The sequence below is a fragment of the Octopus bimaculoides genome, chromosome 3 (assembly GCF_001194135.2).
Source record: "Octopus bimaculoides isolate UCB-OBI-ISO-001 chromosome 3, ASM119413v2, whole genome shotgun sequence".
NCBI lineage: Eukaryota > Metazoa > Mollusca > Cephalopoda > Octopoda > Octopodidae > Octopus > Octopus bimaculoides.
Window position 1 is genome coordinate 136275358 of NC_068983.1, and position 12861 is coordinate 136288218.

At 32.1% G+C, this 12861-nt stretch overlaps 1 protein-coding gene across 1 annotated transcript in view; it reads right to left on the reverse strand.

Moving 5' to 3' along the window:
• Positions 1-12861, reverse strand: part of LOC106872357 (mRNA-decapping enzyme 1A) — a 329154-nt gene that overhangs the window by 207927 nt on the left and 108366 nt on the right. The window lies entirely within an intron of this gene.

Sequence of the window (12861 nt, forward strand, 5' to 3'; positions counted from 1 at the left end):
TCTCCAAAAAGGCCAAGGGTTTTTTTTTTATAAAAGCAAGGAATTAGTTCCTATTTCAAAGCAGAAAAGAGAAAAATGTCCTACTTGATATTTTATTTGCCTATCCCAGAATATCTGATACCTATTTCCGACATTAAAGAAAATTGAAGCATGCAGAAGAGAATGTCTTATGCAATGCCTATAGTGGATTTAAACTTTAAATCTATAGGCTAACAGTCAGATTCCTTATCATCTCAATTGTATGTATTGCCTCTACACAGTAACCAAAAGACCTTTCTTTTTCTATGTAAAATTGTAAAATTACTAGAATATATTTTGTTCATCCTAAAAGAAGACAAAAGGCCAAGTTGACCTTGATAAAATCTTGAAATCAGAAAAATAAGAAACCATAATGCCATAATGCATAGAGTCTCATGCTCTTAGATCCATTATCAAATTCTTAGAAAAAGAAAGCAATAAAATATACACTAGATCAACATTTAAATAAAATAGATTTAAACCACTATATTTTTGTCAAATTAGAGAAAGGTAGAAAGAAGATAGGGGAAGGGGAAGGCAAGAGCAGAGAGAGAGGGGAAGGAAGAAGCAGTGGAATCTGTTATGTTTATATAGAAAGATGAAGACCATAGCTGAGAATTTAATATGTCAGACGAAAGATGAAAGAGTGCTGCTCTGGTTCAAAGAGGAGAGGAAAAAATGTAAGATGACGCAATAGAAAGATAATCTAACCAAAGAAATAATCTATCTTTCAATCTATTTATATCTACCTATCATATATGTGTGTGTGTGTGTGTATACATACACATACAGTTAGACAAGTATGATCCTCCCTTTTCTTCAGTGTGTGCACGCACGCACACACACACACACACAAATCTCAGAGGTGTTTATAAAAGAAGAAAGTGTAATCAATGCATGTCATGGAGTTTATAGACTTAGCTGAATGTATATTTGTATGTGTGCATATATAGGCCTACATGCATACAAACATGTATATACATACATATACACACACATGCACACACACGCACACACACACACACGCGCATGCACACACACATAATTTTATATATAATACATATGTAATATTATATATGTTGTTACTGTTGTTCACCAGTGCAGCAGTAACATTAGCTGTGAGTACTGAAGTTATCATCATTTTACAAAAGATTCTTCTGTTACCTTAATTCTAAGTCCATGTAATGGTAGATTGTTTTTCTTTCATGTGAAAAAAAGACAAATCAATGCAAGTAAAGAGAAAAATCTTTAAAAATAAAGTGGAGGGTGATGTGCTTTGATATAGAAAGATTACATTATTATAATTATTATTGATCTATAATTATATATATATAGGCATAAGAAGAAGGATGCTGACATTGTATGACAGTCATGGTTTTCCTCAAGGACATTGTATAAAATTTCAATGTGTCCTATTTGCCAAGAAGAATTTAAGGGCAGATGCTTTTCTCTGATTTCATGACATTGTTCTGATAAAATGTAAACTTTCTCCTGTAGAGAATATCTTACTATTTCAACTAACAGTCCCACAAACTCTGTTACCTTTTCCCAACATGGAGATGATGAATTGCAGATTGAAGTATTAAGGGAAATACCAAAGCACACGACATGACCTCATGCAAAGTAGACTGCCCTAGCCCAAATTATAACTATAAATGTTGTTTAATGTAAAAAAAAAAGAAAACATTATTTCCAATTCATAATAAATATGCTAATTTATTACTAATTTTATGATGTTAGATAGACATTGCAGCTTCTTTTATTTCCTGTGCATTGCAGCTTCTTTTATTTTTCCTGTGCATTGCAGCTTCTTTTATTTCCTTTATACCCCAACTATAGTTGGACAGAAGCCCTTCCAAACGATAACCACTTTACTGAGCATACTGTGTACATTTTAGCATAATGCAAACACTAGGAAGGTTGTCATGTTCTTGACAAAACTAAAGGGCTCTCTTGATCTTGTGTGTTAATGTAAATAAATTATATCAACCATGTTATACAATAGTTTATTCATGTACTTACAACACATTCAACATTCTTTATTCCTATATGTGCATGTGCATAAATACATATGTCTGTACGTGTGCATATAAGTAAATATTTTTTGATGCTGAAATATTTTTACATACCGTCTCATGCTGACAATGCCTTTTAGTCTGACAATTTATTTGAGTAATGCTTACTACTTATCCTGAGTATTTACACATGGCACATACCTATTTCTGATATACTGACATTTTCAGTTTCCCTGGTTATAGTTAGGGAAATTGAAACAAAGTTATATTTGGCTCATTGAGAAGAATACTCTATGTCTGATTATTTGCATATTATTCATTTATATACTAAATATTTTATAATCCATATATTTTATTTTGCAAATAAGAAAAAGAGAATATTAAGAAGACTAAGATTCAGCTATTTTTTAACTAAAGTTTGGAAATTGATAGGTTTGTGTGAACATCAAAGATAATGATTTCTCACATCATTACAAATATAGCAACAAAAACAGTATTATTGATCAAGAGACAAGCTAACAGTAGACCTTGTATGGCTGCTAGAAAGAGCAGTCAAATCTTCTTCAAATATCACTTTACAATAATAAAAGAGTCATTAGAAAATATGGCTGGGAGACCTTTGATCATAAGCCTGCTCATTTGAAAAAGTGTCCTAAGATACTATTATTCCTCCTCACCCATATTTCTAATTGCTTACCCTACACACTGCATGTTATAATTACCGTAGTCATTTTACATCTATTGTTTTCCATGCTAGCAAGAGGGCTGTTACAGTGGAACTCTGTATTAACTAGGCATGAGGCTGTCTCCATGACATAGGTAACTGATGCTGGGAAGGAGTGGTTAAAAGGACACAAAAATAAAACTTTTAATTTTTATTTTTGATAAGCAGTATACAACCTCAGTTACCAACCACTTTCTGTTTCACACCATACTTTCCCATACAGTTGAAACAAATTTCTGAGCTTACAAATTAGCTTTTAATTTCTAACATCAATTTAAAGCAGAAAGAGAATAATAAAATAATTCTTTAAAAAGTAGAAAAAAAAAGGTATTATAACATTACTTTATTAATTTTCAGTTAAATTTCTATTTGTAGCCACCTCTAGTAATTTCTTGTTTTGAAACAAGGCTGGCTGCTAACATAAAAAAAAATAAGGCAATCCATTTAAGATGCATATATTAACTATATTCAGCAATTGTTAAATTTATTTTAGAGAATAACACAGTGTCCACAAACATGCTTGCATGCATGCATGCATGTATGCATGTATGTACAACTCTTAGCAAATGAGAAGAAATTCAATTATGTTTCACTGAAATAGAAGCCAAATAACAAAGCATCATACTAAATAGTAAATCATCAGATAATAAGATATAGCTTTCAAATTTTCACTAACTACAAAGGTTTCTTTCAGATCTCATCCTCATTGTCAAACTAATTGCTATATAGTCCCTTGAACTGCCAGTAACAGTAGCTAGATCTTACTCAAAATACCTGCTCTGTTAAAAAAAGAGTGTTGGATAATTGTTGCCATGGGCTCCCTATACATAAGGAAAATATGGAATGGTTGCAGCTGAAATACTTTCTTTTCTCTCTGCCTGTACAGTGCTTTCAGCTTTTCTGAAAATATGTTTGTACATCCCTCTCCACCCAGTCAACAAGCTCATCTCACTCTCTCACTCTCAATTGCTCATCCCTACTGTAACTCATTTTTAGATCCTACCTCTTAGAACTATTCACTATTCCTCCTAGAATTTCACTATTCCTCCTAGAACTGTAACTATTTTGATTTTCCTATGGGCCCACATTCTTATTGCAGATGTTGATTTAGAAATGTTAAAGATCAAAATAAACTGATTGATCTCACCAGTCTACAGGAGCCAGTATAGTTTTTAGGCATTCTTATCTCACTCTGAAAAGTTTTATACTAAAAAGTTGCACATTTTTCTTAATACTAAGCACTGATGAAACAAATCAGGAGTGTGTGTGTGTGTCTGTGTACATGGATATACACACACACACACACACACACGCATACACATACAATACATATATCATAAAGTAAGGAGTATAACACAGCTATGTTATACAGGATGCAAATATTATTATATACAGACCTCTATATTTACAGTAGGAAGGAAGGAAGGAAGGAAGGATGGAAGGACGGAAGGAAGGAAAGAAGGATACATCCATACATAACACAGGAATATACTTCAATCACTGCATTTTCGTATAACGTGACTGATAATTTGCCATCAAAATTCAAATACTGCATATAACAACTTAGTTTACTCTGGTACACAGTACATATACCTCTTTGAAGCAGTCCAAAGAAAATGGAAGTAAGAAAATGAAATTGAAGGGGATACTAAAACAACATTTTCTGAATGGTTTGGCTCATTCATAAAATGATTTGGAATTTTATAATGTTAGGACTGTAGGCACAAGTACAAGTACAGACAATAATAGAGTAGTCACATATCCTGCTGAATTGAAAAAAATAAAAAAATTGAAGATGAGTGTTTATATTGATGAACAGATTATGAATTTTGATAAAGCAAAACTATTTTGGAAACAAAAACCTAATAAAATTTACTAGATGAAGAAAGAAAAATTGCAACATGAAAGGATCATTAGTAAAAACAGCTCTATATTGTTTATACCTAAAAATGTCTACAATAGATGACAACAATATCAGAAAAATGCTTGATGGGTATAATGTGGACCGCAATGATGAAAATTTAGAACAGTAATAATAATCATAAGATGAGGTGATGATAATGATGAGGATGATCACTATGACAAAACAGATGAAGCTGAGATGAAAATGAAAGAATTCTCAATTAAAAAAGCCTTGAAGCTGGAATGCTCGTGATAATGGATTGATTGTAGGGACAGCTATGCAAATCAGAAGATGAGGTGAAAATCCACTCAGCTGCTAAAGGGTTGGTCATGCATAAAGAGAAAAAAAAAATCAAAACAACCCAGTTACAATAGTTAAAAAAACAAAATACAATTGGCAAATCAGTAAACAAAACAAAACTCCATCCAATTCATTTACTTTATTGATTTTCATTTGCATTTTTTTTTCCATCTATTGATGAGCTAATCTTATTAACATACTCAAATATTGTGGGTTCAAATACACTCAAATAGGACATGTTCTTGTAGCAGGGTGTGTGTGTGTGTGTATATATATATATATATATATATAAAATAAATGTAAAACTGTCCCACCAATGTCAGCATGGAAGGCAGACATTAAACGATGATGATGACAATGATGATGTGCTCTGAAAGTACAGCAGCATGGGTTACAACAGACAGGAAAAAGTTCAGAGACCCTCTACTGCAACAGGCAGCAAAGGATTTTTCTTCCAGAGTAAAGAGCAGATTGCATGATGCTTGTTTTAGAAATGCAGTTCTTAATGGTAGTGAGACATAGGAAGAAAGTGGTGAAGGCTGATCTCAGGACCTTGAACCTCATGGAGGAGATGACAAGAGACTAGGATGAACAGTAATATGTGGTTCTCTACATAATGCACCTAAATCAGTGGAACTAAGTTCTGGAAGTACACTGTGTGTTTGTGTGTGTGTGTGTGTGTGTGTGTGTGTGTGTGTGCGTGCGCACAACTGGGCCTCTCACCCAATTTCCTCCTCAAGACCCCACCTGACTCATCATCTCTGTAACTGCAATTTTTCTTCATATCATTAATCTTCCTTGCTGCTTGAAATCATTTCTCTTGATATCCATCCTTCGTTCTTATACTATCTTATCCATTTATATTTTACGCTGAATCCCACCCACAAGCCACCAAATTATTTCTCTGTCTCCACCACTATACATCATGTACTCCCCACACACTATGCATGCTTTTCTCTCTCTTCCCTCATTCGGGCAACCTACCTCAACCAAACATCATCTCTCTCTCTCTCTCATCTTTCTCTTGTCTACTGTATCAATATCACTATTTTGTTACTTTTTCACCACATACATCATTGGACTCTCTCCAACCCCTAATCCACCATTCACTACTTCCACTTCTCAACACCTGTCTTTCATTCATTATATTCATACTTCACCTCACTCATTCTCCCATACACTCATGCAACCTATATCCACTTGCACTCCTGGTTCCTCTGCCCTCACACACTTCTATTTACTTTGTACCTGGACACCTCATCGCCATTATTTCTATCTCCTTCCAGCTCCACTCCGACTGTCCCTACCCTCTCTTCTAAAATATGAGTAACCATGTAACTCTTCTGCAAGAAGAAATTTGTTTTACTCTGGTTCCTTCCTCTCATACTTTAAACCTTCATACTTTAGCATAAAGCAACCTCTCCCAGGGTTTGTAGTCTTGCAAACTGCACCTCATCATTGCTGGTGGTATAAAAAAACCAAAAAAAAACAATGTATGCTGTACAGTAGTTGGTATTACAAAGGGCATCCAACCACAAAAACAATACCAAAGTAAACAATGGAGCATGGTGCAGTTCTTAGACCTACTGGATCCTGTCAAACCCTCCAACTCACACCAACGTGGAACACAATGCTAAAGGATGATGGTAATGATATACATGTTAAATAAGTTATTGTTTTTAAAGTAAGGTTAAGTATAACAATGGAACATTTACTGAAGTGTATCAAATTTATTGTGATGATCAAGTTGATTGGGACTTCAAACTACACACACACACATATGTACATACAAAGTCAATGACACTAGAGACTTTTTCTACTTCAGTGGAAAATTTTGTAATCAAGTTGTAGTATGGAGGAATGTGCTGTAACATCATGTCACTGCATCCACCATTTGTTGGTGATTCCCTATTCCTGGCAGATGATGTTTGCACTACAACCCTCCAACCAACAGATCTGTTCGGGTTGTCATTGCTGGTAAGGGTTTTAGGAGGTTGGGGTGCAAACCCTATCTCAACTTCCTGTAGTCACCTTTTATGACATGCAAAGGAAACTTTGGGTCTATTTTTTGACAGGCTGGTTTCCCACACAAGCAAGAAAATAAAAAAAAGACAGGATATATAAGTGAAAACCCAGTTGGATACAGCTGTTCCCATATGATTTCACTTTGAAAAGTTTAAATCTCTGACTTGGATCTGTAGTCTGGTTTCAATACTGTTGTCATCATTTTTCTTATGCTGCTAGTAAAGGCTTGAACATCACTTACCCACAAATATTGCTTTTCAACCCATAATAAATGAAAGCAATGATTGAACTGCAGATTGCTCTGAGATGAAAGTATTAGATATATGATACACAGCATTGTTCCTCTTCATTCTGAGTCCAAACCACATAAGACTTTCACTCAGCCTTATATTGGAGTTGATTGAATTGAATTCAAATTATGGCAAATGTAAGAAATCAATAATTAGGTAAGAATGTGACAATCATGATAATTTTAATTTCCCATATCAATGAGTAGTAAACATTGTTGAACAATGTTTAAATCAAGGAAATAAAGGAAAGGGTGACAATTCAAAATCAATAATATATATATATATAGGTTGATGCACTGAAGCCCCAATTAATTAAAATTGGAAACAGGCAACACGGTGAGGGGTAAAAATCAATAGCTTTAAGATATTTCAACACATAAAAGTGCTGTCCAAACACCAGAGATTTAGCTGTATTTCAATATTTCTCCTTTGCTTGAAGTATCTGAACATTAAGGGTCATAAAAATATGAAAATTAGTTGATATTTTGCCTTTTGGCTTTTCAAAACTTGTGAAATTTGCATGGCTGTCTAGACTGACACTCATCATGGTAGTTATGAATAAATAAAAACTTTAAAATATCTAAATACTCACTTATTAAGTGATAATTAAAAGCATTCTGAAAAATTTGTAAACACATGTTATATATCTGAAATTATATATATAAAAAAAAAATTAAAAACTAAAATCAAGTTCAAAGAATAAAATGATTTTCATCTTAAAGGATGTAAGAAAGACTTCTACTTCTGAGAAAGGCTTCTGACATTTTGATAGTAGAACATTCCTTTCTCTCTCTCTCCTATATAACTATCTCACCGACCGACACAGTTTTAAGTAGGTTTGGCCTGTCTATTCAACACCTGGTAGCGTACAGTATAAACCGGAAGCTCTTTTACCTCAACAACCTATAACATTATAAACTGTTAAAATATGTACAAAAACAACAGAGTATAAAGAAAGAATACAATCAACAGGAGAGAGAGGGGGGAGAGGAGGAGAGAGAAAGAGAGAAAATGAAAGACGGATAGAGGAAACAGATGAAGCCTGTATTAGAATTAGGGGAAACAGGAACGTCAAAATGATGACTATGAAGAAGAAACAGTTCAGGATTTTTTCCTTGTAAATATTAAAAATGAAGTCACCTCTCCCTCTCTATCTCTCTCCCTATATATATGTGTGTGTGTGTGTGTGTGTGTGTGTGTGTGTGTGTGTGTGTGTGTGTGTGTGTGTGTGTGTGTGTGTGTGTGTGTGTGTGTGTGTGTGTGTGTGTGTGTGTATATATATATATATGTGTATATATGTATACACACACACACATGCCTTGCTCCTTAGCATAATCAAGATATATTAATCTCTCAAGTATTTTATGTTGTTAAAAGAAGAGACTTGCATGTTAATTAATTATTGATAAGGTGTCTTTTAAATGTACATCAGACTGCTCTATATCAGTTAGGAATTGATGCAGAAATTACAAACTTCTGCTAAATCATTAAAAATGAGCCACAGCAAGTCAGGTTACTATTTTAGCTGGGTAGCTATTAGAAAAAAAAATCTCAACAATTATAGTAGTAGTGGTAGTAGCAGCAGCAGCAGCAGCAAAGTAACAGTTGAGGTAAAGTATTAAAGTGCACTTTACTGGTAGAGAATAAATAGTTAAGTCATTTCATGTAAAATACCTAATTCCATTTCTCCTTAAAATCTAAAGCTTCATACACATCTCTTATGTTTTATATTGTCACTATGTGACAAAAAAAAAAAACCGAAAAGAACTAAAAAATAACATGAATTTTATGAAGATAATATGAAAACAATATGTTACAATTGTTCTTGTAACCATTGCTGAAAATTAAGTGGTACTCTGACTTTATAGTCGAATAGTTCAGTGAGAAGTATTATTTTCTAAGCTGGAAAATTCTGTCAGTGGACATGAAAACTACCCAAATTTTATATATATATATATATATATATATATAAAATATAGTCCAGTTACAAAGAAAGCTGTCAAAACTATAAATAAATGAAAGTAACCTTCTTTATGAAGATAATGTTGTTTGTTTTTTTACTCAGCCAAAGTCTGCTTATAGCAGGAGATGGGTAGAATTGAGTGATTTGATTCTGGTATAATACTGGTAATTACTCAATAAAAGAATAAGTAAAAAGCAAGGTTAACCATTGAGAAATTTGAACCTAGAAATCAAAATGGCTATTGATCTCCTCCTCTGATTAACTTACAAAAAATAATTTGTTAAAACAGAACAAAACAAAACGAATTTCTTTAATTAAAGAGACAACCAAAAAATTATATTGAGTTTACTGTTCAGAATATTTTCTGTGGCCAAACAAAGCAGCTTATTTTAAATAACCAGGCAACAAATTTTTCAATTAAATTTTTTTAATACCTGAAACATCAAATGTAAAACATTTTCATGGTGAAACCTTCAAGGGATTAAAATACACTTAGAGCCAGAAAAAATGCTGTGTTATAAATACATATGCAAAATATATTTACATTTTCTGTTGTGCGTAACTATGAATATTTATTTCAATAGCAAACAACTACTTGTATTTTAAAGTTCTATAAAAAAATAATTAATTGCATTTTAACTTAATGAAGCTACTCTAATTAGAGAATTTTTTTGCCTCTAATGTCCACAGGAATGTTCATATTTCCACAGTAACATAGTTTGAACATGTTTCCGTTAATTTTATATTATTTGTTAATTATTCTTAACAGTAAAACCAACTAATATCATGTTAAGCATTTCTTGGCTTAACAAACCATTTATAGTCAGTTAACAATATTTTTTATATTTTTCATTCAATAGAAATCACCTATTTTCATTCTATGTATACACTAGTGTAAATGACTGTAGCTAACCTCCAACTGATTTTTAAGCTCACATATTTGCCAATGTAATAAATTCCTTTTAGATTTTTCCTACTTTAATACTTCAGATTTCACATTTTTACTCTTGGTACATACATCATTCCTGTTATTTTGTGTGGGATAGAAAAGGGAAAAAATGAAAAGTTTGTGTCTAAAAAAGAGATTAAAAGTAAAGATTCCATAAAATTCATGCATGCATATAGTGCTAGTGATTATCTTTCATACTGTATTAAATAGATTGTTGTTTAGCTCTATGACAGACTTGAATGATCAAAAGCATTCCAGACTTATAGAAAACATTCTAATCCTGACCATCCTATTAAGACAGTATTTTAAAGGATTTAATGAGAAAGCTACCTTTTAAAATAATAGACATTGGAAATATATGGAAAGAATTTTAACTTATAGTAAGTTACTTTTGGTTGAGTGGAAACTAAATATAGCTGTACATTGATATCTTTGACTCATTGCTTCACTGAGAAACATGTGACAGTAAAACCAATCATACTGCTAAGCTGATTACTCAATAAAACAAACTGACTAATCAGAACAATACTTCGATGTGCTAGATTATTAGTGAGAAACAATACAACCTGTGGAGGATCTGAAGGAATTTATTTTTGAAGTAGCAGAAGTTTGTTAAGATAAAAATAACGGAAGATAAATCAAACTGATGGGAAAACAAGAGACAATTTTAAATGAAGTAACCCTTTTGACAAGGGTTTTCTATATGCTTGTATTTTTCTTAATAATATTAAGTAAGATGTTAAAAATTGTTTCTAGGAGAGGAATTATTATTGTGAAATTATTGTGATACTGTTTTTAAATCTTGCTATAGCCAGTGTTGTGTCCCTAGGTAATATACATTGATCTATTTGCTTCAGATTCCTTTCTTGAAAATAGATACCATTTTCACTTCACAGTTGAGTAAATATTCTGAAAAAGACAGCTATAAAAATATTTACTGCAATAATTTGCATGTAAATATATAAATTTATATATTCCTTTTACCCATGATGACATGAAAAAGTAAATGTAATAAAGAAACAATTTCATCTTACTATAAAATACACATTATTCAGAGATTATCTGTCTATAAAACAGAAAGTAAAATAGAAACAAACTTTTGGTGTCTTATATTCTGTAATAATCATTATGATATAGAAAACCTTCCTGTCATAAAACAAGCCAAGGTATTAACAAGAAAAAAGGAACAAACTGAAAACCAGCTGTCAGTTAAGATTTCATTTTGCTTATCTCTAGAAAAAATTCCTTTTAAGGTTATTGGTAGAGTTTCTGATGTTTCTAGCATAAAAGCTTTGTATTTTAGCATGAAACCCTAAAGAGCTTTTTGTGAGTGCAAACCAGTAGAATGTTTTTTAAAGTTACACAGAATGAAAATAATTTGGATTTAGTAACTTCCTAATACCAGTGAAAATATACTGTATATCTCTGTATCAAATATATCTAAACACAAAGAGAGAATATAAAGATAGCATTGAAAAAATGGCTCAGTGTTGTTGTTTATGAAGAAACTACAGATTTCTATGAGAAATTTTAGAAAGACACAGTTTCAGTTTATAAGTGCACTATGTTAGAAATATACCAATGTCATAAAATTCTGTGCTCTAACGGACATAAATAAAATATTGATTTTCTTACATAGGCACAAAACTATCATTCACTGGGAAAGAAAATAAGATGGAGTTACATTTAATAGTCAATTTTATTGACGACACCTTCTTCAAAAAATTGAACTTGTGTTACAAAAAATAACTGTACATAAATGTGTATAGTGACTGTAATCCAATGACATATATACAGAAACACACAAAGTTAACAGGAACTGTGCTCTCACCTCAATCTCCCATTTAAAAAAATTCTGCAGACTATATGGAACAATGGAAATGAAAGTGAGCATTTACAAAATTTTATTATGTCACTACATTCATATAATAGTGGTGTTAAATGATGATTTCATGGGAATCAAATCGGTTTTATTTGTACTTTAATTTGAGCAGCATCTACAAAAACAGGTCAGATAACTTATTTTGATTTCAATATGAAAAGATTCAAACTGAATTGCAGTATCAATTGTTCGGCGTATTTAATTGTACAACTAAGGGTTGATACAATAAAATACCAGTCAATTACTGGGGATGATTTCATCAACTAACCACTTCCCTCAAATTTCTGACCATGTGGCTATTTTACAAATTATTATTATCATGTTTTCAACAGATTTTATTTTCTGCTGCCCCTCCAAATATATTTCCATGATATTAAGATGTTTATAACATTGTCTTTTGGGAATGTAAAGTTGTGATTGTATATACATCATTTGTAACTTAGTGTGAAATTTGGTTTCTGGTGTTATTTCATCTGTTCAAGCCAAATATGTGCAATGCTGATGTGACATTTTATTCAATAGCTTGTGTTTTGTATGTGTTGTGTGCTTGGTGTTATGTGTTTTAATGTCAGAGGACAATTGTGTAGAGTTATGTGCTATATGGGCTGTTACATAAATAGTAATGACTGTGTAGAATATGAGTTGTTGGTGCTATAGTGGTATGTGTTGTGTTATTTATTAGGTGATGATTGTCCAGAGCAAGTATTGTGTTAAAATTTGTTGGTCATTGCACACAGTATGTGCTGTATGAATTATATTTTTCATTGGGTGGTTATTGTATAGGGTATGTGT